Source organism: Coptis chinensis, chromosome 1 (genome assembly GCF_015680905.1).
Source record: "Coptis chinensis isolate HL-2020 chromosome 1, ASM1568090v1, whole genome shotgun sequence".
In the NCBI taxonomy this organism is placed as follows: Eukaryota; Viridiplantae; Streptophyta; class Magnoliopsida; order Ranunculales; family Ranunculaceae; genus Coptis; species Coptis chinensis.
The window spans coordinates 73624977-73651477 of record NC_141456.1 but is presented as its reverse complement, the minus strand read 5'-3'; the positions used below and the strand labels follow the sequence as shown (position 1 = coordinate 73651477).

The following is a 26501-nucleotide window of genomic DNA, read 5'->3' as shown; positions in this document are numbered from 1 at the left end:
AACTTTTTGTGATTTTTTAAAATGTTATTTATAACTATTCTGTTTGAAACGGTTACAAATGGCAAAAAAGATTTTCGTGAATGTTTTAAAAAGTTTTTAGTGACGTGCGTTTTCGAAACAGTCACAAATGATTTTTTTTTTTTTTAAAATGCGTATATGTGTGGAGAACTTGCTCAGTGGAAAACGTGACAACTATCGTTTTAGTATTTGCGCCCAGGCACAACAGTATACCCGGGCCACTATTTGACACTGTTTTAAGAAAATAGTAACAAGTGTTGTTCCGTATGTTGGTTTCTCTAATCCCAATTCCAACTACCCAAGCCCACGATCGACCGCTTACTCAAAAAGTCAAAAATACTCGCTCACCTCTAAGTTGGCTGAAAGCCTTGCCAGAAAGTAAAACTCTGTTAGTCAGATCTATATTTTTTCTTCTCTTGAATCATAGAAATACCACCATCATCTTTAGATCTAGTAAGTCGTATCTTGCGCCGAATCCTTTGATTTCTTTGTAGTAAAGTAAAAATCAAATATTGAAGACATTTGGTTGGTGGGCGCAAAGTAGAATTTGAAAGTTAGGTTGTTTTTTTTAAGGAGAAGAAGAAGAAGCGGAGGACTGGCAGTTGAGATTGGAACAATGGAGAAGCTAGCAAAGACCGAGACTCCAGCCGTGGTTCAGGTTTCAATTCCTTCAATTCAATATGATTATTTGTTGTTGATTATGTTGTACTATCCCATGAACTTCACTTCGCTTTTCAATCAAAGTGAGAAAGGAAAGAAGTGGTCTTGCGAGTGGTCCATGTAGTACTCTTGTCGGTCAATTCTTCTAAGCCTCTTCGCTGATGGTTTTGGTCTTGGAGTTCTATCCCGGTCTATCGTAGAAGGCCTCTGTCCCTTTTCTTTAGTGGTGTAAATGTGTTATGTAAATGAAAGCCAGGGACTGGTGATTCGGATTTTTTCACCCTCTGCCTTGAGGAAGGGAATCCCGACCTCCATCTCTATCCGTGCGAGAGTCAGAAGTAGAAAGAGGAATGTTTGACGTAAGAAAATAAAAATAAGTAGTGTAGTGAAATCTTTGTGATTGAAGTTGGCTTCTCCAGAGCTAGGAGCTAGAATCGGAACTACCTACTGACCACCCCTATAACTTACCGAAGCAACCCCCGGTGCAAATCAGAACGAGAACTGTCGATAGTTTGTTAATTTGTTTTGGATTTCCTAGGCAGATACAAGAACTGATTTAATTTGAGGCGTTAAGGTGTCGTCTCGCTTGGTCTGGTCTGTTGCAATTTTTGCTCTTCTTTTTCGCCTTTTGGTTTGTCTGCACGGATTTTAGCTTTTGAATGATTTGAATATGTGCTTTAATTCATGTTCTGTAGTAACCTCATTTTGACATTTGTGTTTGGTGTGCCATTTTTTTTTTTCTTTTAGTAAATAGAGTTGCACTTGTTTTAAGTTAGTTAGGTGTTTATTAATAAAATTAATGAGTATGCATTTTTTTCCTTTCTTTTGACAAATGAAGTGAATAGGACACATGTCACCATAACCCTTTTCCTTTCTTTTGACAAATGAAGTGAATAGGACACATGTCACCATAACCCTTTCCCTATCCATGCATATCTAAGACCAACTCAGAGAAGAGAACCCTTTCTTCTCCTTCTCATTGTTCCTCATAAAATTTCAGATATGAAATTTCCACTTCTAGCTACCAAATGAAAACACTTGGTCTTTGAAGACATGAGTAGTTGAAAATCCTTGGTAGAGTTTTCTTGTGTGCTATATTAGTTTGGTTCTTCACACAAGTATATGGGCGTTTTGCTGCTAGAAACTCATCCTCTAATCGTTCTCATCCCCCATTAAAACTCTTAACAATCAATTGGAAACTCAAAATAGTTTGGTTTGAAACTTTTTGTGGGGAATGGCATTTGGGAGCATTCATTCTTGAAGATTGGAGTCTTTAGTTCTTTATAGCTTGGGTTGCTCAAGGTTTGAGGTAGGTGTCTTCCTCCCCCTTTATTCCCACCATGTTAGGAGCTTGCTAGAGACTTTACTCAATAATTGATTTATGTTCTAGTTGCAATAGAATTGAATTGAAGTTTGTTAAGTGCTGATTTTTAGTACAAGTTAACCCATAGTTTCACAAGTAAGGTTTATGACGCATTTTGAACTAATGCACACAGTACTTGTTTAGAATGATGTAAAGCCATTTTCATTTATTGTAGTAGTTTACTTATGTTTTCTTATTATGCATTTAGCCACAAAACTTGGACTGCAACAAGTCTTCACATCTAAAATTGCAATACTTCAGCAAGAATTTTCGGAATTGTTGATTGGGTTAATTAGAACGTATATTGTTTTGGTCATAACTTTCTCGTTATAGCTTCATTTGTCGAACTGTTTTCACTGTTGTGTTTCACATTCCAAGGAAAATGACTTGAATCAGGTTTGAAATTTGAATTCACAAGTGTTATATTTCGGTTTATTATTGTTGGTAGTTGTATTATTGATTGGTGAATGTGGAGACAAAGGGTCTTAACTTGTGTGGCACACTAGGTCGTAGTCCCCATGGTTTTATAATCTGTTGGAAATGAACATTAGTGTTGGATGTGGCTTTATAGTTCAGTTGTTGGGTCGGCCGTTAGTTGACAGCACATAGAACTCTAATTTGGTTGGTATCGGTGTTGGGTCGGCCGTTAGTTGACAATACGCAGTTACTGGATAGGTTTGAATATGATTAGGAACTTACCTAGTGGTGCATTTGGTTGCTAGTTTGGTTCCTTGGAAAATGTAGGTGAATGGAGTAAAAGGTTTTCGATAAATAGAAACGGTACAAAGGATATACAATTATTGTATAGGGTTATGTGTTTTATTACTTAATTATGGTATTGGCTTATTTACGTTACCTTGATATTGTTATCGCAGAATTCCACTTATCCTTACTATTATATATTTCAATGCTACGTGTCTTTGGGTGTATGTAATTTATCGTATAGATTCATTTTTTTTTTTTGTTTAGTTCTCTTTTTTTATATCATTTCTTTTTAGCTGTGGTGGCAGTTTAGGGGCAGTGTGAGCCACCTACTGAGCATTGTTGTTTGCTCACTCTACTGTATCAATTATTTTTTTCAGATCCATATTTAGATGCTAGTTTCGAGCATTATCTTAATACGCAACCCGAGGACCCTCCACTAGACGAGTCAGTTGCAGACTTGGACTACTTACTTGATTGGTTGTATTGGTTTAGCGTGATTACACTTTAAGTGTAGATCTTGTGTTCTTGTACATCTCTTGTAACTAATCGGGACTAGTGTAGTATTCCATTTTTTTGTGCTTGTATATTTTGTGTAACTTGTAATTTTGGACCGAGGCCGCTTACAAGTTTTTTTGCATACTAAAACTCCTTAACTTTTGTGAATGACATCTCTGGATGCCAATGATGTTTAGTCGTTTTACATACTTATTTATTTTTATTAAAAAGAAAGGGCTTCCAAAATTGTTTTGTATTTCATATATTGTATCGCAGCTTGTGAGATTTGTAGCTGGCGTTTTTATGAGGACTCGTGCTATTGAGTCACCAAGTGCATCCCACGAGCAGTGTGCTCCAAAGTGGGATGTCACATGTTCCTCCATATAATTTTAATTGATGTTCCTTAAGATGATTTTTATTCAAGATTAAGTTTATATTCGTGAATGGAAAATCTTACATTCTATATTGGAACTATGAGTATGTTTGTATAAGCTAATGTTAGTGCAAGCCCTGTACTGGTGCTGCTTAAGCAAGAGTTGTATCTTTTCTTTCTTTACATTTCCTTTCGGATGTGAGCACCTTGATGTTTAGTGGTCATTATTTGTTTGTTCCGTTAGCGGATAGTATGGTTGATACGATGTTATTCTCTACGCATTTATATCCTTTGGCTTTTGAAATTTCAACTTTTTAATCTCCATATACTATTTTTGTGTTTAATTGAATTGCTGACAGAAAACTTGATGAAGAAGGGAATTATTCTAATAGTTTTTCGTAATATGTTTAAGGGGATAAGGCTTCAAAGTGGAAGTTGGTAGTCTATCACATTGCTTGCATTGACTTATCGAAGGTTTATTTTCTAACCTTTTTCTTAGTCCCTTCGAATTGTTTGTTGTTGTTTAGTACATATCTGTAATTAACCTATTGGAACGAATTATTCAATGATTTTTTTCCCTTTTTATAGTGTATTGACCAGTTCCTCTTTAGTTACAACCTGCTGGTTCTTGGTATCTTGTAATTTCAATTACTTATTTGGACTTTTAAGGCTGATGGGTACTTGATTAGTGGAGTCTACTCACTGAAGTGATTTCTTATTTTTCTTTGTATACTTACTAAATTGGATGGAATTTGGGATTTTCAGCAACAAGGCTTTCTTGATGGTTATTCAGACTTCAAATTGAGCTTTGTACATCATAGAGTAAATAAAAAAGTTGTTGGCACTGTTTTTCTTTTCCTTCCAGTAATTGAAATGAGAAACCCGAGCACAGATTTATATGCAATCTTTCCTAGAAAAATTGCTTGTTGAGTGTTATACTATTTTTTGAGGAAATCAATGCCACTTGGTTGCCGCCTTGTTTTGTTGCAAAGGATGGTAACTCCTTATCCTTTTATATTATTCTACAAAGCAAAATTTTCTTCTAGTCATAGTGATTAAATATTATTGCAAATATTTATGTTACTACTTGTTTATGGTCCAATTTTATCGTTCTATCTGTTAAGTTCTTGTTATCTTTTAGGAGAACAGGGAAGGTTTGGGTGCTACTTGTGCAAAAAAAGTGGCAGAATATCGATTTTGGTAACCTGAGAAGAAATTTGTCCAAAAGACTTCCATTTCTTTATTTTATCAGTCTTATATATATTTTAGCACCATACAAACTAACGTTCTTTTTTTTTATTAAATTTTCAGACGAAGAAACTTTCCCTTATGAAGACCCGCACCTCTTCTGATATTAGGTTAAGTTCGAATCAAGTGTGTTCACTTCTCCAAGATAGTAGTGCCGACAACACTCAAGATGTATATCATAAACGTGTGGATATAAGGACTTGGGATTGGGATGTTAAATTTTGATTTTATGGAATACATTTTAGACTATCCAAAATTTTGGATGTCTTTTTGCAATGGATTGGGATGTTAGAATTGAAATCCTGTTTCGGATGAATGATTTCTAAACTATGTATTGATTCTTTGTTTTTTGGACAACTTATACCACATGGTTTATTTACTAGTTTATAGCGCAGCTTAAAATCATATTTTGATTTTTTTTTTTTTTAGATTTATTTATTTATTTGTCACGGTTTTAACTGAACTGTACTCAAAACATTACCTTTTGTCATTGTTTTGATTATAATTTATTACTGTTTTACCAGGAACGTCACAAAAGACTAGTTTTATGGTGACTGTTTTTAAGTTTTTGTTACTGTTCTTTTTCGGTAGGCAAGCTTCCCTCGAAAAACTATTTGTGACGGTTTTGGGAAAAAAAAATAAAAGACTCTCACTCCGTCACGGTTTTGGAAAAAAAAAGTGGCAAAAGACTTTTTATCACTATTTTTAACAGTGATATAAAGCCTTTTTTCTTGTAGTGATTTGAGTATGCCTGGGGATGCAATTTTGTACTCCACTCTCCTCCACTGAATGAAAGCTTACAGTGTATTGTGGAAAAAGACTGTCTTGGGATACAACTCATTGAATGCAAGTTTGGGTCGCCCTGAACCCCTAACTTTTTCCTAACAAAAAAGAACAAAAAAAAATTACATTTACTGTATTCACACTTCTTAAACAAGCTGTTGGAGCTTGCTGTGTTGTTCAGATTTCTTGCAGTTTAGTTAACTATAAGAAAATAAGAGGTTAGATCTCTTAACACTGCATTTGACTAAGCCTTTCTCATTTACCGCTCTCAACGTAATTTAATTGCCTGCACGAGTGTTCTTTGCATCATAGCATTGTATTGATTACCTCCATCTCTATGGAATCAGAAAAACTTGAAATGCTTATTGCTTGCATCTTTACTTGCATTACCTTTGTTAAAATAAAAAGGATATTTAGGTCATTCTGTAAGGGTATTGTAATCAACTGCAGGGCATATATTTGGGGTATGTATATATTTGTATTAGGTTTCTAGGGTTATTGAACAAGTCAATAGAATGTAGCTTTTAGATTTGTAATACCTTAACACTATTGCATTTGCATCATATCAGGTGTAGGTGAGCTCTTACTATTGATTCGAAACACGCACATTTCATATGTTCTTCTAAATGTTGATTCGTTAAACCGTAGACCTACTAGGCATTAGGTCTAGCTCAAGACTCTTCAGAAGTAGGAATTTCCATGGTTATGACTTCACTTAGTTTCCTGGAGTAAAGTATTTTACTTAGTTCATGTTCAAAAATTAATATGTTGCAAAACATTGTAGACTAGTAATAGGTAGAGCAATAAAAACAATGAGATAATGATTGTAAACAAAATCGATAAGTAAGATTAACTACTAACCGTTTACTTGGACTCGACTTGCAATAATTAGCTTGGGCACTTTATCACTTAATTGGAATTGTGATGTCATGTCCATTTATATTAGTAACGAGAATGACCTTTAGTTGAAACTATTGAATTTCCATTATGTCTTTTTTGCAGTGAAACTTAGGAATGGTCATTGCTCTATTATTCTCCAGTCTTCATATCAATGAATCTAATTATCCGGCAATGCAGCAACCACAAAGAGGTTAATTTTGAGGCCCAAAACAATAACGGAAATAAGATGGACCAGGGTGTAAAAGATGTACAAGAAGCAGGACGAGTTGTCAGAGTAACTAGAACAAAGATATATATGCTATATATAAGGGACCTGTAAAGTAGGTCATTAAGATTTGGAAGTTTACAGTTTGCTTTTTGGATGCTTGAATATGTACTTTGCGTCCTTTATGTGAGTTGTGTGATGTAAGTGGTTTTGTATGTGGGATAGACTTGGAACATATCCAGGGGTGCGACAAACAACTAAATTGGTTTTCTAATGCTTTAAAAGTATAGAAAAGTATCATCATTGTTATTGCTCCTCGATTGTTAAATATAAGAAAAAGGAATGTTGCCACTGCTCACGTGCACCAAAATCTAGTATGTCAATGAGAAGAGCATAAAAAATGTCCAATATTACATAATCTCTGTCATAATCCAGTGATGCTACAAAAAGTAGCATATACCTACTGCATATTCTACATAATTTGTCTAGGCCTTGTATAGCAAAAAGCTTATGTTCGGCAGTATATAGACTTGGGGAATGACCTGTCTAAGACATATCGATAATTTGTCATTCATATGTAATTTACACATTTTGTCTTGGGTTGTGCCAATTATCCTCATAAGCTGTGTGATTGTTTTGCGTTAAGATGCCAAAATAATAATGGGCTTCAAAAATTGCGCAAGGCAAATGAAGGCAGACACAAAAATAATTTGGTGTTTTTTGTTTAAGATTTGGTTGGTTACTCTTAATTTGATATTGTTGAGGCAAAGACAAAGATATGCAACTAGAAATGACATTATGAAAGTATGACATTCATTGTGACATATGCAGTGAGATGTCAACACTGGAGTTTTTACTTTGCCAAAGTATGTCACTTAAAATAGCATTGACCCATCAGTTTTGTAAACCAATATAGAAGGGATTATCAAGAGAGAAAAAAATTTGTTTTTCTTTGTGAGAGAATGAGAAAACTTTTTCTAAAGTTTCTTAGTGATTTCATTTTTTTTTTTAGTTGATTTTGTTGAGTGAATCGATTAATATGATGTTTTTTGTTTAAGATTTGGTTGACTAATTTGATATTGTTGAGGCAAAGGCAAATATATGCAACTAGAAATGACATTGTGGAAGTATGCTATTTATTATAACATATGCAGTGAGATGTCAATGATTGGAGTTTTTACCCTGCCAAAGTATGTCACTTAAAATGACATATCGACCCGTCTGTTTTGTAAGAAGTGACATAACATATAAGTATGACAATTATAGTGTCATATCTACTCGTAAAGCTTATATACAACAATGTGTGGATGACGCTGTATAAGATATGCACAATACTATATAACAAAGAAAGTTTATATACGACAATGTATAAGGTGTCCAACAAGAGTATGAACATTCATAGTTCATAGTCCAACAAGAGTATGAACATTCACTGTTCATAATTCAATGGTATGAACACTGAATGTTCATAGTCAAACAAGAGTATGAACATTCATTGTTCATAGTCCAAGAGGATTATTGATGTAGAGAAGAACTTATAAGTTGTAAATTTTCACAACCTACACTAAAGCTTGTTGATTTCTTGTGAAATATCAGGGATTAATGGCTTCAAGGTTTGTTGATTCACACACAAGGAGTACCAAACAATGGAAACAAGAGAAGTAACTCTTCATATTATTAACTCAAACCAAAACTGAAAACCCTAATACAGACTACCAGGTATAGGCGAAATACCCTAATTACCACAAAACTCGAAATTTTTCAAAAATGGAAAGTTTTGGGATAACCACATATTAAGAAACTACTAATCAAAATAAAACTAACCCAACTGACCAAATAAAAAATGGACTCTCCTATCAAAAGATATGGCAAAAACAAAACTTTCCTAAAGCGGCAAAAACGTGATTTTGAAGGCCTAAACGATGGATTTAGGGCCCGAGAGAGGGTGGTGCTTCACCGTGGGTTATGCTTATTTTGACGTTTCCAATCAAATATGGCCGCGTCCATGTCTTTCCGACTTTGTTGCCCGCTTTTCCAGTTCATTGACATATGCCAAGTTTATTGACATATGCATTGGCAAACTGTACTGCATCAACTATGAACATTGAATGTTTATAGTCCAACAAGAGTATGAACATTCAGTGTTCATAGTCCACTAGGAGTATGAACACTGAATGTTCGTGGGTCAATTTGAGATACCCCCCTATTTGAGAGTAAGAACATTAAGTGTTCATACTCCTAGTGGAGTATGAACACTTAATTTTCATAGTCCACTATGTAGTAGTATGGAGGATAATAGAGTAGCATTGAAGATAAGATAAGAGAGTGAAGATAAGATAAGGGTATAAAATATAAAGAGACCAATTATAAAATTTTGGCAGAGAACAAAAAATTCTAAGAACGTTCAACAAGCATGAAAAATGTCATAACTAAATCAAAATGAAAGAGAGATGAACTTACTCTAAGCCTTTGATGGTTGGCAATAAAATTTCTAGTGGAGGAGTTGTTGATTTTGCGATTTCTTCATCGGGTTTGTCAACAATGGGAATTGCTGGCACTTCGTTACATTTTCTTTTTCGGGTTTGGGTGCTTGATCCTCCTCGTGTTCATGGAGGCATGTTTAAAATGATGGTTTAGAACATTGATAGTTAGGGTTTAATGATAATTGTATCCATGAAGTCATTGCTACATATGATATCCCAAACTTTATAAAAAAATGCTATAAGAGAATGTTTGAAACAAAAGTTTGTGCAAAACGTGATTAAGAAACATTTGTCAGAGATTAAGTTGTGTATTAGACTCTGGGTTGCTTGTTCCATTGCCAATTCATTAAATTAATGCAAGTTCAAACAAGTGCCAAAATTAGGTGAGGCATTATATATAGCTATAAAAATAGGATTCAGAGTACACTGCAGAGCATCATAAACATACTCTGACTTATGTTTACAAGAGAAAAAAATAAAATAAAATCTCTTTGCATTTACTGTCTGACAGGAATATCCTTGCTAGTTGGCCAGTCTTAAATTCTTATTACGAATTAAGATAGCTTGTTCTATAACCCATCAGTCCCTCATTCACTTTGTGCTGTAAAGGCAGCTGGTGTTCTTTTGTCACAACACAAGTGATAAAGTTCACCTGAAACTCGATATGCCTTTGGTTCCTACCTTAAACCGACAAAGCACTTAACATATTCTAACATATTAATACTATTTACAAAGCACTTAACAAAAACTAGTTAATACCATTTCTAACATATTCTAATACATTCTGCAATTTATGAAAGTATATATACATACACAAAATAGATATTAAAGCCAAAATATCTTGTCAGTACAAAGATAGTTACGAAAGGTCTAAATCCATAACATTTTTTGGAACCCTTTTATACCACTTCTCGATCCTTGGTCCCCTTATAGTTGCCCAATCCCAAGCTTCTGTCCATGCAAATGACTCCCACCCTGGAGCAAGTGGTGGAATAAGACTATCATCTTCAAGCACGAGTTTCACAAAATGTGTGCCTCCTCCAATGTGGCCTATTGCTGCTATCTGGACACAAGTTGGATCAGGAGCAGTCAACAAAGGAAAGTATGACATACATTCTTTCTCTCCAATGGCGACAAGGACACACTGAAAAGTATTAGCAGCTAAAAATCCCATTGAAGGAAGTTCAAACCATTCGTTGGGGTTCATTGTATACGGAACTGTACATCGTAGATTTGTCTTGATCGCTTCTTTTCGTTCTTCTCCACCTATCATTAAAGTATAATCTACCTCATGAGAAATCAACTCTGTCAACATAAGAGCCCTCACAGTAATCCATGCATCATCTCCATTAGACCATAAGCATCGTGCAATCGCACTAAATCCACAATGTCCATTCGGTACAACATCTTGCCAATCCACAATGAAGTCTCGTATCAATGGATTTAAGTCACGTAACCCATCATCCCAATTAGACCCAATTTCAGGTAAATATACAAACACTTGAATATGAGTTCTTCTTGATTTTCTTTTGCATGGTACCAACTTCTTGGCTTTAATATTAATTCTTGCTTTCTTGACTTACAATTTGTTCCTCAATTGTTTGTGCATACTCGAAAGCTGAAGGCTCTCTCTTTGTGTCACTTTTATCTTTACAAGTCTTCACACCAATTTTTATTCCAGGTGGCCTACCCCTCACATTGGTGTTAACCAGAGGCTCTCGCATGAAAGTTGCCTTTGGATCACCTAGTTCTACACACTTTTTCAGCATCAAAACCTTTTGTTCATCTGAAAGTGACTGAAACTTCTTCTGAATCTATGCAAGCTCAGGCTGAATATCAAAGGACCCATTAGGAAGATCAATCAGAGTGCTACTAAGCTGTCTCCACCTAGGTTGTATCAAAGATAAGGGATGCTTCCCCTACCAATTAGAACAATTTCACATAACTTATGCGCACAAGGAAGCCCATACATACTCTTGTAAACACAACGACAACAAATTTCATCTGTCCCAACTCTAATAGACCATATTAGCTCTTTTGCTATCAAATCCAATGCATCTCTAGAAATGTACCCTTTAAGTTGCACATATGTGTTTTTTTTATAACGATGATCCCAGAGATTCAAGCTCCTATTAAAAGAACTTTCAATTTCTGTCACTTGGTTTGTCAGGAGATTATTAATCAAATTAAAGTTTCGACAGAAGTTACCATTATTGCTAGAACGCAAATGCCTCTTCAAAGAGGAATGCATACTTTCAACTTGGTTATTGCTCGAAGTACCAAAATGCATATAAAGATCCATCCAAGCCGAGACAAACCTTTTTTTGTACTTCGAAAGCCACTGGTCTTATATGTATTCCACCACATCATAATGATCTCCATACTTAAGTTTAAAACAACGTAGGTGTTCCAAGTACTCAACTTTAGTACGAGCTGTTATCACTGTTTCGAACATAAACATAAATTGTTCATACTCAACAAATTTCTCAAATATTTTTTTGGCCTTTGTCTCAATGTTCCTCCTGATGTGAACTCGACACAAGAAGTGTGTAGCTTCAAGAAACATTATAGCTATCGCATTCATAAGTGCCAACTCACAATCAGTCATAATTATCTTTACAGAAGTAGCTTTGTAGTCCAGAATATCACACAACCTCTTCAAAACCCAAAGGTAAGAATCTTCTTTCTCACTCTCCAAATACCCAAAAGAAATACATAATGTCTTCATCGTGGATGTGAACCCAACAACTTCAAACAATCGCATCTTGAACACATTCATCTTCTATGTGCAATCCATGACAATGACCTCGGGAAAACACTTTGCCAAATGAATTAATTGGGGATGTGCAAACTACAAATATCTACATTCACCTGTTACTGGATTATCCCTATGAAAATCTATGTAACCAAATTCATCTAAATTTCTTAGAAATTTTTGCATTTGGTTTCTTCCACTCAACCGAACCAACTGATTCTTGTGATGATAATTGTATAAAGTACTTTTGTTTGACAAATTATTGTCATCTCTCTATTTCAAGAGGGGTAAAATTTCATGTGGTTTAACACCACTCAAAAACAAATCTTGAACAATCAATTTTTCTTCAGCTTTTAACCTTCCGGCGAATGCACGACCTATAAGATGCTCCCCAATAGTATGATTATGAGTTCCACACATAACACTCACTATCCATCCACCTTCGTTTCGTAATTCCCCTTTTAACAAATGGACAGCCACATTTCTTCGAACTAGATTGCCTATATTCTTTCATTTTTTTGTTCAATATTTTCGGCTTTATGGATGGTCTAAATTTTCCACTCCTTTCGCAACTCAAGAAAACTCTAGGTCTTCGCCCAAGTCCCGAATTATCAGACCTTGATATCACAACCACAACTTCAACAGTCATACCAACTATCGAACACCATCGGATCAATGAGTGACAATCTTCGAAGACCTGCGTAAACCCTTGGTCTTAGATACTATTGACGAAAAGTTGTTTTTTGCTAAGTTATTGATAAAATAAATAAATAAATAAATAATACAAGCTTTCAAATTATTACCTCAATTGTTGTAAATGATTCGGTCATATCGGGATAGCTAATTTCAACATTGTTGTAAAGTTCATCATCGGAGTAATAATTTGATTGCAGTAGTGTTAAAGCTGATTCTATGTCACTTTGAGAACCTTGAAAGTTATCATTTTGATTTTGTCGGGAGAATTTATCTTGAATGTTGCTTCCACCACTTGAGTCCATTCTTAAAGTGAAAATTTGGTGGGAATAACAACAATCTTGTGGGAGACTCAAGACTAACCTAAGAGACCAAGAGAGGGAGGGGGAGAAATTTCAGAGAGCATGAGTGGTAGGAGTGTTGGTGGAGTAGTAAGTACAGTGAAAAACTCGTTTTAATTATAATGGGGTGTGGAGAGAGTTATTTAAGGGTATAATAGTCATATTAACAAAAAATGGGGTGTGGAGAGAGCACTAGTTTTTTTTTGGAAAAAACTTGCCGTGTGTAGAGAGACAATTGGGGTGTGACAAGTATTATTCTTGATTTTTAGAGATGGAGAGTTGACGATTTTTTGGGTTGGGTTTGTTGATGAGGTGACTTGGGCTTCTGGGTTGGGCTGGGGTCTCCCATCTATTGTATAGCTTTACAGTATGTAACTATTAGTAACATAATGCATAATATAGAGTCATTAAAGACATATTGATCTTGTATGTTGATAAAAGGTAAAACGATAGTTCGAGACTCAAACGTAACTAAGATTATCAAACGTAAGTAAAACTAAAACTACTTTATGCTTAATTATCAAAGTTTTCTACTCTCGATGCAATTGCAATATAGTTGGAATAGAAAGTTCGATCCACTCCTAGTTCTTTAGAATTCACGTTAACTAAGATTATCAGTTCTATCAAAATCAATGAGAGTACGGATTATATAATTATGCTAACAACGATGGAAATGACGTAATCGAAATGTTCGAAATACTAAGATGGCTATATGATAATGAATTAGGGGGATTTGATTCCACCTTAATTTGACTTAATCAACTAGCGAGAAATTGTCGTAATCCGAATTGTAATGCTTCCGCATAACAATTGGGTGTTTATAATCCCTAATTGTTCATGGTAATCTCTACCAACTAACAACTAGCATGTGAAGCAATCAAACTCATTCTCATGGTGAACTAATTACTTTCTAGAATAGAATAGAATATTACGAACTATTCTTCGCTAATAACAATCAAGTTTTCATCAAGACTTCTTCAAACCCCTCTAATGGAGGTTTTAACCTTGAATCATTACACTATCATTTCTAACACAAGAACACATAGAATAACCCATTATTGAATAAATGATTAAACTCATAAATCTAATTGAACAATAATAATAATGATTCCAAATGAATTAAAACAAGATTTAAACCTAATCTAGAACTAAGATGATGATTAACTAATTATCAAATTAAGACAACCTAATTATGAATTTAAGACAACTAAAACTAAATAAGAATTGAATCAATAAACTAAATTGAAATGAAAAACTAATAATTTATTATAAAACTAAATATGATTCTAAATAATATTCATTCTTTGTTCTAAATAATCTATTGGAATGGAAATCTAATTCAATGAAGTAAAAAACTAGATCTAAAAACTAAGTTCTTGGATAATTGCTAAGTAAAAAAAACTAGCTGCTTAAGAGCTAAGTCTTGTGTCTTCAAATGGAGGAGACAAAATCCACTTTTTCGTGCATGGGCTGAGGAGCCATGTTTTGGGCAGAAAAATCGAGCCCAAAACCCAATTACTTCACTCCACAGAGGGGTTTTCAGCTGGATTTGATTTCAACAGACTTTTCGTCCACTTCTGCTTCTCTGATTGGGTCAAGATTTTAACCACTAAAAAGCTCGTTCCGAGCCAGTCGTTTTGACATAAGGTATGCTCAATTCCGAGGACTGAGTCCAAAGATACGGCTTCCAGAAGTTATGCTGACTTTTGTGCGCTATTTCTGCCCGCGTTGACTTTGACTTTTTAGCTTTGACCGGGCTTTAAATGGGCTTTTTCTCCTTGGCTCTTGGCCTTTTATCATAGAACTTCTTAGTAACCAACCCTTGCTCTATTATCTCGCAAAAGGGATGCATTTCTGTACATATCCGACTCCAATGCCTGAAATACATAAGAACACGATAAAAAGCACTAACTCTTACTTATTAATCACATAATTGGTCAAAAGCGATATTGTTAAAGGGTTTTGGGCTCTTATCAAACCACCCCCAAACAACATTTTGCTTGTCCTCAAGCAAATATGAGAAATTAGCATAAATGACCAAAAATGGAGTTCTAACTAATCTCGTTTCGCTGAGTACGATTGCATTGACCATATACGACAAGGCCTTAAACCACTAGGAATTCCCAAGTGGACGAGTTATAGTCTCGTGAGAGTTTTCTAGTGAAGGTACTCACAAAGTTTATCTATACTACAATGACTAAGAAATAAAACTATTGTTTCCTTATTTATATCTCAATTATCTATATATCTCACTAGCAATGAATACAGAATAATCAAGTCAAAACCTAAATTAATATATGCATAATAATCAATCATCTACGAATAAACATATATACAATGAGTAATACTATGAAATGTACTAATAGGTCCGTTTTTGAAACTTTAGAATGGTGTCCTTAAGTAGGTCCTCACATAAATGTCAAGACAAAAACACTCTAATTTTTCTGCTCAAGTTTCGCTACTCCAGTGTGCAGTGGGCACACTTTACCTTACAATCTCAATGACACACAAGGAAGCCGAAGTCGATCAAACACATCTGCCACTTACTATCACACTAACATATTCCTAATTGAGCTAGAGGTCTTTATTAGGTGTTGCGGGGATTAGGTGATGGTTTAAGAATGAAGGAAATGGATATTCAAAAAGAACCAATCTGAGATAATAGAATCTTCATATTCTGTAACTAGAGAAAACCTTGTTCTTTTGCTTCTACACTTTGTTTCCATCCTTAGCCTTTTTATTTTGGCTTTTTGACTCATTTTATTCTATTTTTGAAGTTTTTATTTTTATTTTTATTTTTCTTTTCTTTTATTCTTTTTGGATGGAAACTTCTTTTCTTTTTCTTTTAAGAAGCAACTAACTAATTTTTGTTTACACATGTTTTTCTCTTTTCTTTTCTTTACTCATCCTATTCTAAGACTCGTTCTAAAATGAGTAGGTTGATTTTTTATTTTGTTTTGCTTTTGTAAAAGGGTAAAGGAATTGTGGTTTATGAAAGGCTAAAGAAAGCTCAGAGGGGGCGACTAGTGGAAAATAATTCATAGGTTTAAATTTTTGGCTATATCGATCCAAAAAGGGCCTAAATTTTCGCTTAGGATATGGTATAGTGATCAAGCAAGTGGACGTGTGATTTCTCTATCCGGAATTTACTTCTTCCTTGTGTCATTTCTCAAATGTTTAACTCATATAAGATTTTAGGCTATATTCTCACAGGATTTGTAGAATAAGTACTCTAGCCTAAATTTCAGAAACTTACTGCCAACAATCATAGATACTCATGCAATATATTTATAGAAAGATGCAAAGATTATTATCTACATATTAACCTAAGTTTCTAAAAACTATTCTAATGCAAAAGCTAACGTGAGACTTCTAAATTATTAAGAGCAGAGATAAAGAAAACAATACTAATATTCCTAAGTGTATAGCATCACTTTTTATTTATTTTTGAATTTTTGAATTTTTTATAGAAAACAAGTGCATATTGTACATATCTATATTCTAACAGATGCCTTAAATTACTCATGTTTCTATGCCACCCCCAAACAAGAAGCATGATTTGTCCTCAAAGTATTGAAATAAAAAGGGTAGAAAAATACCATGGAAACGCGTAAAATCATCTACAAAACAAGGTTAAAACATACTAATATAGATAAAGAAAAACAGTCGCAACTCTATATGAGTTCCACCCATTATGGGGTTACAAGAAGTAAAGTGCTTAGGACGTAAGCAGACACTAACTGAAACTAAAAACTTATCTTATCTCCAGCGTTTAAGCGTCATCCTCATCCTCTTCATACATAAAGAAATAAGGTTCCTTCGCATCCTGCCACGCCATGATGATTTGCCAGGCTTCACGCCATTTATCATCTACTATAGCTAACATGTCAAGCGCCACTTGGTCGGATGGGGTGTAAGGTGCAACCTGATGATGTTGTATCCTCCACCCTTGCCAAGTCATTGCATGGAAAGATCGAATAATACAATTGGTGGGTCTCACAATGTCGACCCCAACCCAATTCGTGAAGCGGGCACAAAAAATAGGGAAGAAACATAGCATAATACGGCAAACTAAAATAGGCCTCATGTTATGGGTTCGTGCTAAACTAGACATTAGGGTCTGGGGAATATCATAGAGTATACGTCCCCCAGTTAAAGCAAGGAAAATATCACTAGTTTCGTCATTCACAGAAGAATAACATCATTCCTCTCTAATGTTTAGCATGATACAAAACATAACAGAGCCCACGTTCATGGACATGCTACCAAGGGCGACGTTATATTCCCCTTGGTCCTCTATCCTAAAGATTCCTGCCCCGTAATGGTCATGCAAATCCTCATAGCTATAAAGGTACATATTATCGACCAAATAGGCTTGTGAGTTTTGTATTTCAGCGGGCATAGCAAGTCCGAGAACAAAGGCTAGCAAGAACATAGTAATTTCCATTGGTTCATCCTCAATGGTGATGGAGAACATTTCTATCAAAGAACTTACAATTATCATAAAAATAAGATGTAAGTGCCAGAAAATAATGTTCATCAGGTCTTACCATTAGCGGTTCCCAGTCTACGTGTATGATCATCTCGCGAAACCAAGCACCATAGGTGTCGCTTTGGAACAAATCTTCAAAAGACTGCTCCGGTATGATTGTAGGAGATGTCATCACAATAAACACACTCTAGAAGTGCTGCAAACAACCCTGGAACAACTCACAAAAAATCAGAAATTTCCGAGGCTACGAAGGTCGTCGTGGGTGCGCAGAAATGGTATTGGTAGCGGCGGCGAGAAGCCTCCTATCAAATTCGAAGTTACTGATGTTTTCGGTGGATGCGCTCATAAATGGGGTGTGTTGGGCATGGGGCGCACTCCGTGTGTGAAGAGCAGGGTGAAGTGAAAAATAAAAGGAAAAATGTATAGGTTCAGGGTGAGAGATGAAAGTGAGATGTGTGGGTTTTGTGTGTAGAATGAATCAAGTATATATATGGTTTTAGTTTCTAAAATGAATTAACAAGTTGCCAAAAAATTTAAGGCAATTGCCGGAAACAAAATATTTCCAAAACCTAAAACGGAAACAACCCAGATTCATTATTCCAAAACCAACCTAATATCTTTTAGATTGAATTTAGAATAGCAACTTCCTAACTCATTGAAATTTCATCCTACCACAATATCTAATCATAGCCACACCAATAATAGCAACATTCTAGACCAACTCATTGCAAAATTACTTCTAAAATGGTGGATCAGATAAAAGCAATGCTAAAAATAATAATACCACCCCCAAACAATTCGGGAAGGTGGGATTTACCCAAAAATCATCGCATGCTTAGACAAAACCCAATTTAAATTAAAATAACAATTAACTACAGAATTCAAATTTAACTAGTGAAGTTAACAACTTAACATCCAATCTACTAAAAACAATAAAAACAACATCAAAATAACAAAGTGAGTCTTTTATAGTCAGATACTCAAGACTATATCTAAAAGATATATATGTATATAATGAACATGTTGTTTACCATATATCAACAACCGAAATAGTTGTGAATTTTTCCATAAATAAATAACATGGAATGCACCCCCAAACAGAATCAAGCACCAAGATTTCCTACGATGCAACTTAGTGAAATGAAAGCGAAGTCTGATAAACCTAGAACATAACCGAGCATGCACCTTCTTCTTCATCTTTGAACGAAAGGGTGTCCAAGTGAATAATCGTGAGAAAATGGATGTTTATGGAAGATATATTGGATACGGATAAATTTTAGAAGGAAAGAATGGAAAAACTGAGAATGTGGGTTTAGCATAAAACTCATTCATGGTGTAGGTAAGAACTATCTCAATTCTGAAAATGAAGGTGTCAAGTGCCTTTTCCTTGGGAATTATTTCCGTATTAGGAGGATTTAGAAAATCATGAAGCACAGGGAAAACAAGAGGGTCAAGTGCAAACTCAAGGTTCCTTTGAAAAGGTGGAAGGTGGGGAAAATTAGTGATGGAAGATGAATGAGTGATAGGATGATTTGAGGTGGATAAATGGGGCTCGGCTAGAGCTCTCAGGTCTAGATCATCAGAAGCCTTGAAATATGCAAGACATTCCTCAATAGATGGGTGAAAAGAATCACTGGGATAGAGGGTGAAAAATTCATCTTCCGTCATAGCATCAAGGGATGAATGGATGTTGATAGGGAGGGACTCGCGAGGTGGCAAGGAAGAGTTGCAAAAGAGTCGAAGGAAATCTTTCTCGACTTCCAGGGAGTTCTCGTCGAAGTTGGAACTTCCAAAGGAAAGGAATTTGTGCATCTGATTATCAGGAAACGTGGTTTTGAAATAATCTTGAGCTAAGCTCTCGATCATGCTAACCTCTCCATCCGAAGTCGTATCTGGGAACTGTTTCGTCATTTTAAAAACATTTACCTCAACAGAAAGATGGCCAAAAAACATGGACATTGAACCATCGCGGCAATTTATGATCGCGTTGGCATTAGCCAAGAAGGGACACCCTAAGATGATTGGAACAGAGTTGTTAGCGACTTCTGTATCGAGGATAACAAAATCAGCAGGATAGTAGAAATCCTGAACCTTAACAAACACGTTTTCAACCACACCTTTAGGATACTTAATAGACCGATCCGCTAATTGCAACGTCATTTTAGTAGGTTGCATATCCTGTAGACCTATTTGTTTATATAAATAATACATGAGTAAGTTAACACTCGCCCCCAGGTCTAATAAAGCGGTCGTCGTGTGGGAATCTCCTAAGGTGCATTATACAGTAAGACGACCAGGGTCCTTGTACTTAACGATTCTATTATGTTCTGATAAAGTTGGAAAATGTTCAGTTAAAAAGGCGTCTTTAGGAATATTTGTCTTACGCCTAGTAGTGCACAACTTTTTAAGAAACTTAACATGGTGATGTAACTTTTTAGTTGCTTCAAGAAAGGGTAGGTTTATCATTAGATTTTTGAAAACTTCTCTAATCTCATCGAAATTCGTATCCTTGTTTAACATTGCTAATCTCTGGGGAAAAGATGGTTTCTCTCTATATTTAGCGTATGGATCAACAGGATGTCTAACCTTGGTTTTCTATTTCTTAGGTTGTGGTTTAACTGGTACCTCTACAGGGGTAGGATCTTCAGTTTCTATTTCGGTATCTAGTTCAATATCTGGTGTAGGGACTACTGGTAGGGTAACTATAGGCATAGTTACGGCGTTATCAACCACTCTGCCAGAACGGAGAGTAGTGATGGCATTTAGCTCATCTACGTTTGCATTTTCCTTACTAGTATTACCGTTTACCTCAAAGGTTGTGTTTGTTGTTTTAGGATTAGGTATCGCTTGACCTGGAAACACACCATTGGGTTGTACTTTCTCTTGGGCTAACTGCTATAAGGAAAGTTGGATGGACTGTAAAATCTATTGTTGGGTTGCATAAAGGCGTCGAAACGATCTAGTTGTGGAGGAGTGTTTGTTACAGGTTGTGTGATAGGAACTATGTCACGTTGATTATTAACAGGTGGGTTGTGATAGTTATGATTAACCGGAATGATACCTCTATTAGCATTATAATTATTATTGTTATAATTATTATAATTCCATTGCCCTTGTCCTTGTCTCGGTGGAGCTTGATTGTAATTGTTTGCTGGCCTAATGTTTTGATTATTATACGCTGGAGGTGTAACTTGTTGATTGTTTCGCCAACCGTAGTTAGGGTTTTGTCGCCAAGGTGTGTTAGGTTCGCTATTAATGGAACAAACATTGTCTGGCTGTGCGGATTGTTGTTCATAGACTAGAGGACAATAGGAGTCGGGATGCGCAGGACTCAAACAGAAATTACATGGAATAGAGTTGATATTCATGACAGGGGTAGGCTTTTGTTGAATAGAAATAGCTTCTACCTTTTTAGTGAGGGATTAAATTAGAGTTTTAAGCTCAGGATCGGATTTAACCTCAAACATACTAGTAGCTTTAACTGTTGAAGAAGAACTAGCGGAGCGGGGGATATCGTCACTACCCCCCCCCCCTTCCCAGCTATTATTATGCTTTGTTTAATCTTCTAAAAATTTATAAGCCTCTGAGGCTCCTTTACTGAGGAAACTACCCCCATTCATTATATCAAGGACTTCTTTATGGTGGTGTAAAAGTCCTTTGAAAAAGGCACGAACTAACGTGTCTTTCGCGAGGTTGTGGTGTGGACACTCTATAAGAAGGTCAGTGAAATGATTCCAAGCCTCTGAAAATGATTCATGAGGATTCTGTCGAAAAAAATGAATCTTGGAAAGCATTTCATCTGTCGGGGGAGGGTGGGTAAAAATGTTCCATAAATAGTTGAACAAGTTTGGCCCATGAGTCCCTGAGAATTTAGCGCTTCGATTAATTAACCAAACCAAGACGGCTTTGTCGGGCTAGGGTGAAAAGAAACACCCTTAGTTTAATTTGTTCCACACCAACCGTATGATGATGGAATGTGGTAAGGACTTGTTCAATCCTACGCATATGCTGATAAGGTTTTTCATGGTCTAACCCATGAAAAACGGGTAACAAATTAAATATATTTGGGGGGTTGTTGGCTAGGGTGAAAAGAAACACCCTTAGTTTAATTTGTTCCACACCAACTGTAGGATGATGGAATGTGGTAAGGACTTGTTCAATTATACGCATATGCTGATAAGGTTTTTCATGGTCTAAACCATGAAAAACGGATAACAAATTAAATATATTTGGGGGGATTCGAAAATCCCCCACTGGGTCTGCAAGAACGATGCAAGATTTTGGGCTATCGTTCAAGGCTTTGTAAAAGTCAGAGAGAGGAGAATCTCTTTCTTCAGCCATTATTTCAGGTGTAGTGTGTGGTATACTAGATAGGGTTGTGTGTTGACGTTCACGATAGCTTACATTAATCATTTTTTCTCTACCTGACCTTAATCTCATGCAAGGCTAAGTCCAATATTAAAGAAACACGACAACAATCAAAACAATCCTGATATACTAGTATAAATCATCTAACAGGAGATGTGAGGAGTGGAAGAAAGAAGTACATGAATGCTCCTTGCTTCGCTTATGAATAGCGTCTTGTTTACGCGAGCTTAGTATATTTAATAAGTTAGAAACACTAAATAACTTGAAGAAATGGAAATTTGGAGTAACCTATGAAAATTGGGTCGCTTTAAGAAGAAGTTGGTCGAAAGGCCTTGGTAAATGGTTTTGGTAGGGCTGGTCGCCCTTGTGTAACATGTATTCCAAGCGCTTCAGCACTAGGTGCGCTCAAACTTTGCCTTGGTAGGGCGCGGGTCGCGCTCAGGTCTATTCCGAGTTCCAGGCGTTTCAGCGCTAGGCGCGCTCAAACTTAGCTTTGGATGGGCGCGGGTCGCGCTCAGGCTTTTCCTGGGAAATTTTTTTAGTTTCTAAACCAGATAATCACTGTTAGAACTAAACAAGGGTGGGTGGGTTTAATGGGACTTTGGGAAGATTAACAATACTAATAAAAACAATTCTAAACAGAACTAAGATGGCAGCGGCGCCATTTGATAAGTTCCATTATCAGAACTAAGTTCTTGGATTATCAGTTCTATCAAAATCAATGAGAGTACGGATTATATAATTATGCTAACAAAGATGGAAATGACATAATCGAAATGTTTGGAATACTAAAATGGCTATATGATAATGAATTAGGGGGATTTGATTCCACCTTAATTCAACTTAATCAACTAGCGATGAATTGTCGTAATAGGAATTGTAATGCTTCCACATAACAATTGGGTGTTTCTAATCCCTAATTGTTCATGGTAATCTCTACCAACTAACAACTAGCATGTAAAGTAATCAAACTCATTCTCATGGTGAACTAATTACTTTCTAGAATGGAATAGAATATTACGAACTATTCTACGCTAACAGCAATCAAGTTTTCATCAAGGCTTCTCCAAACCCCTCTAATGGAGGTTTTAGCCTTGAATTATTACACTATCATTTCTAACACAAGAACACATAGAACAACCCATTATTGAATAAATGATTAAACTCATAAATCTAATTGAACAATAATAATAATGATTCCAAATGAATTAAAACAATATTTAAACCTAATCTAGAACTAAGATGATGATTAACTAATTATCAAATTAAGACAACCTAATTATGAATTTAAGACAACTAAAACTAAATAAGAATTGAATCAATAAACTAAATTGAAATGAAAAACTAATAATTTATTATAAAACTAAATCTGATTCTAAATAATATTCATTATTTGTTCTAACTAATCTATTGGAATGGAAATCTAATTCTATGAAGTAAAAAAACTAGATATAAAAACTAAGTTTTTAGATAATTGCTAAGTAAAAAAACTAGCAGCTTAAGAGCTAAGTCTTGTGTCTTCAAATGGAGGAGACAAGATCCACTTTTTTGTACATGGGCTGAGGAGTCATGTTTTGGGCCGAAAAATCAAGCCCAAAACCCAATTTCTTCAGTCCACAGAGGGGTTTTCAGCTGGATTTGAATTCAACAGCCTTTTCGTCTACTTATACTCTTCTGATTGGGTCAAGGCTTAGACCATTAGAAATCTCGTTCCGAGCCGGTCGTTTTGACATAAGGTAGGCCCAATTCTGAGGTCTGAGTCCAAAGATACGACTTCTGGAAGTTCTACTAACTTTTGTATGCTATTTCTGCCCGCGTTGACTTTGACTTTTTAGCTTTGACCGGGCTTTAAATTGGCTTTTTCTCCTTGGATCTTGGCTTTTTATCATAGAACTTCTTAGTAACCAACCCTTGCTCCATTATCTCACAAAAGGGGCACATTTCTGCATATATCCGACTCCAATGCCTGAAATACATAAGAACACGATAAAAAGCACTAACTCTTACTTATTAATCACATAATTGGTCAAAAGCGATATTGTTAATGGGGTTAAAACTACAATTTTGGGCTCTTATCATATGTCGTTCATTGGGGGGAAATGTGACAAATATACTGGAAGTGACAGCATAAGTGATTTTAATCAAACCAGTTTTGGTGAGCCTATTGGAACGAGCAACAACTGTTATAATATGCTACAATTAGTACCATAATGTATTATATATATCCATTAAATACATATTTTTCTTGTATGTCATTTGTGGCGCTAAAATATAACAGATATGTTGGAAGTGACAACATAAGTCATTTTAAAAAACATGGATTGTACCATAAGTCATGTAACAGAGTACATGATCTACTACCCGGTACATAAGATTGAATTGTAAAAATATGGATATATGTTATAAAAAATGTCATATAGGCTGTAGTATGTAATTAATAGTTGTATAAATAGAAAATATATTATACTTTATGGGTGGTCCAATGGTACAATGTAAAACAATTGTTTAAGAGGATATCGTATGTCAATAAGAGTTTTATACGTTTGGTAGTATGTCATAAGAGCTACAATCACTGATATATATGACTATATATGTTATACTCGAATGTTATGTCACTTTTTATAACATATGTCAATAAGAGTTTTATACGTTAGGTAGTATATCATAAGCGCTAGAATCACAGATAGATATGACACTATATATGTCATACTCGAATGTTATGTTATTTTTTATAATATATGCTAATAAGAGTTTTATACATTTGGTAGTATGTTATAAGCGCTACAACCACTGATATATATGTCATACTCGAATGTTATGTTAATTTTTATAACATATGTCAATAAGAGTTTATACGTTGGGTAGTATATCATAAACTCTATAATCACAGATAGATATGACACTATATATGTCATACTCGAATGTTATATCACTTTTTATAATATATATGCTAATAAGAGTTTTATACGTTTGGTAGTATATATTATTAGCGCTATAATCACTAATAGATATGACACTATATATGTTATATTCGAATGTTATGTCACTTTTTATAATATATACGTTTGATAGTATATCATAAGCGCTAGAATCACAGATAGATATGACACTATATTTGTCATACTATAATGTTATGTTACTGTTTATGACATATTCCTCTGCAACCGCTCCAACCTTCTATTCTGTTCATAGTCCAATTGTGATATGAACAAAGAATGTTCATAGCTCATGACTATGAACAATCATTGTTCATAGTCTAATTGTGGTATGAACAAAGAATATTCATAGCTCATGACTATGAACATTGATTGTTTATAGTACGTACAGTATGGACTATGAACACTCATTGTTCATAGCTACCGAACTATGAACAATCACTGTTCATAGCTACTTTTTGGTATGTTTCTGTTCACACTCCCTTTATCCACACGCATTACAATTAAGATTTCGTTTCTTAATCTCATTACTGCCATTAATACTAATCAGGCAAGTCCTCATCCTACGAGGAGGAACCAGCAGGTATATTCACAATAATTTTAGATCTTCCGAACTCCTAGGATTATCATAAGCGCTAGACTCACTAATAAATATGACACTATATATGTCATACTCGAATATTATGTCACATTTTATAACATATACGTTTGGTAGTATATCATACGCGCTAGAATCACAGATAGATATGACACTGTATTTGTCATACTATAATGTTATGTTACTGTTTATGACATATTCCTCGCGAAACGCTCAGACCTTATTACGTTACGTTTCATAGTCCAATTGTGATATGAACAAAGAATGTTCATAGCTCATAACTATGAACAATCATTGTTCATAGTCCAATTGTGGTATGAACAAATAATATCCAACTATTATAATATGTTATTAGTACCATAATGTATTATATATATCCATTAAACACATATTTTTTTTGTATGTCGTTCGTGGCACTAAAATGTAACAGATATGTTGGAAGTAACAACATAAGTCATTTTAATCGAATCAGAGATCAATAAAAGAACCAAGGGAATTTGGATTCTAGACAAATTTTGGTGAGCCTATTAGAACGAATCTAGCACCCACAACAATTCTTTCACTTTTGTTTTTAGGTTAACAACAACTCTTAGAGGAATCAAAATATTCACACACATTGTGTTGTTAGTAATGGATGATTAGTAATGAGGAATTGGGTATTACCTTACTGTCAATATAGTGAGAAATAAGATTAGAGGTAGCGATATGATTATATTCTCAATTAACCTCGTATTCTTTGTAAACATGTCTTACATTCATTAATGCAAACAAGCGCACCCTAGAAGACATAACAATGTTAATTTACATCAAACTATGTTATCGATTATAACATATAGTAGTTTATGGTACTTTTTTGTTGCATTAACTTGTTCACCCAGAATAGTAGTTTATGTTACTTTTTTGTTGCATTAACTTGTTCACCCGATTTGTTCCGGTTCTACCCTCACAAATGTGTGGCTAGAAAATGTGCGCCATTAGTTTCGGTACATCTCGCGCACCATAGATTTAGCTTTATACAAAACTTACAAAACTCCAAACCCTATCTTGTGAGGACAAAAATGAGGAGTAAACTCAAATGATTTAAA

General features: G+C 35.1%; 1 long non-coding RNA gene across 1 annotated transcript; it reads left to right on the top strand.

Annotated features, from left to right (window-relative positions):
* The first annotated feature begins 315 nt into the window (after positions 1-315).
* LOC147525165 (uncharacterized) lies at positions 316-5244 on the top strand. Its single transcript, XR_015221082.1, has 4 exons — positions 316-676; positions 4027-4088; positions 4756-4814; positions 4926-5244. It is a non-coding gene; the product is annotated as an uncharacterized LOC147525165 (long non-coding RNA).
* The last annotated feature ends 21257 nt before the right edge of the window (positions 5245-26501 follow it).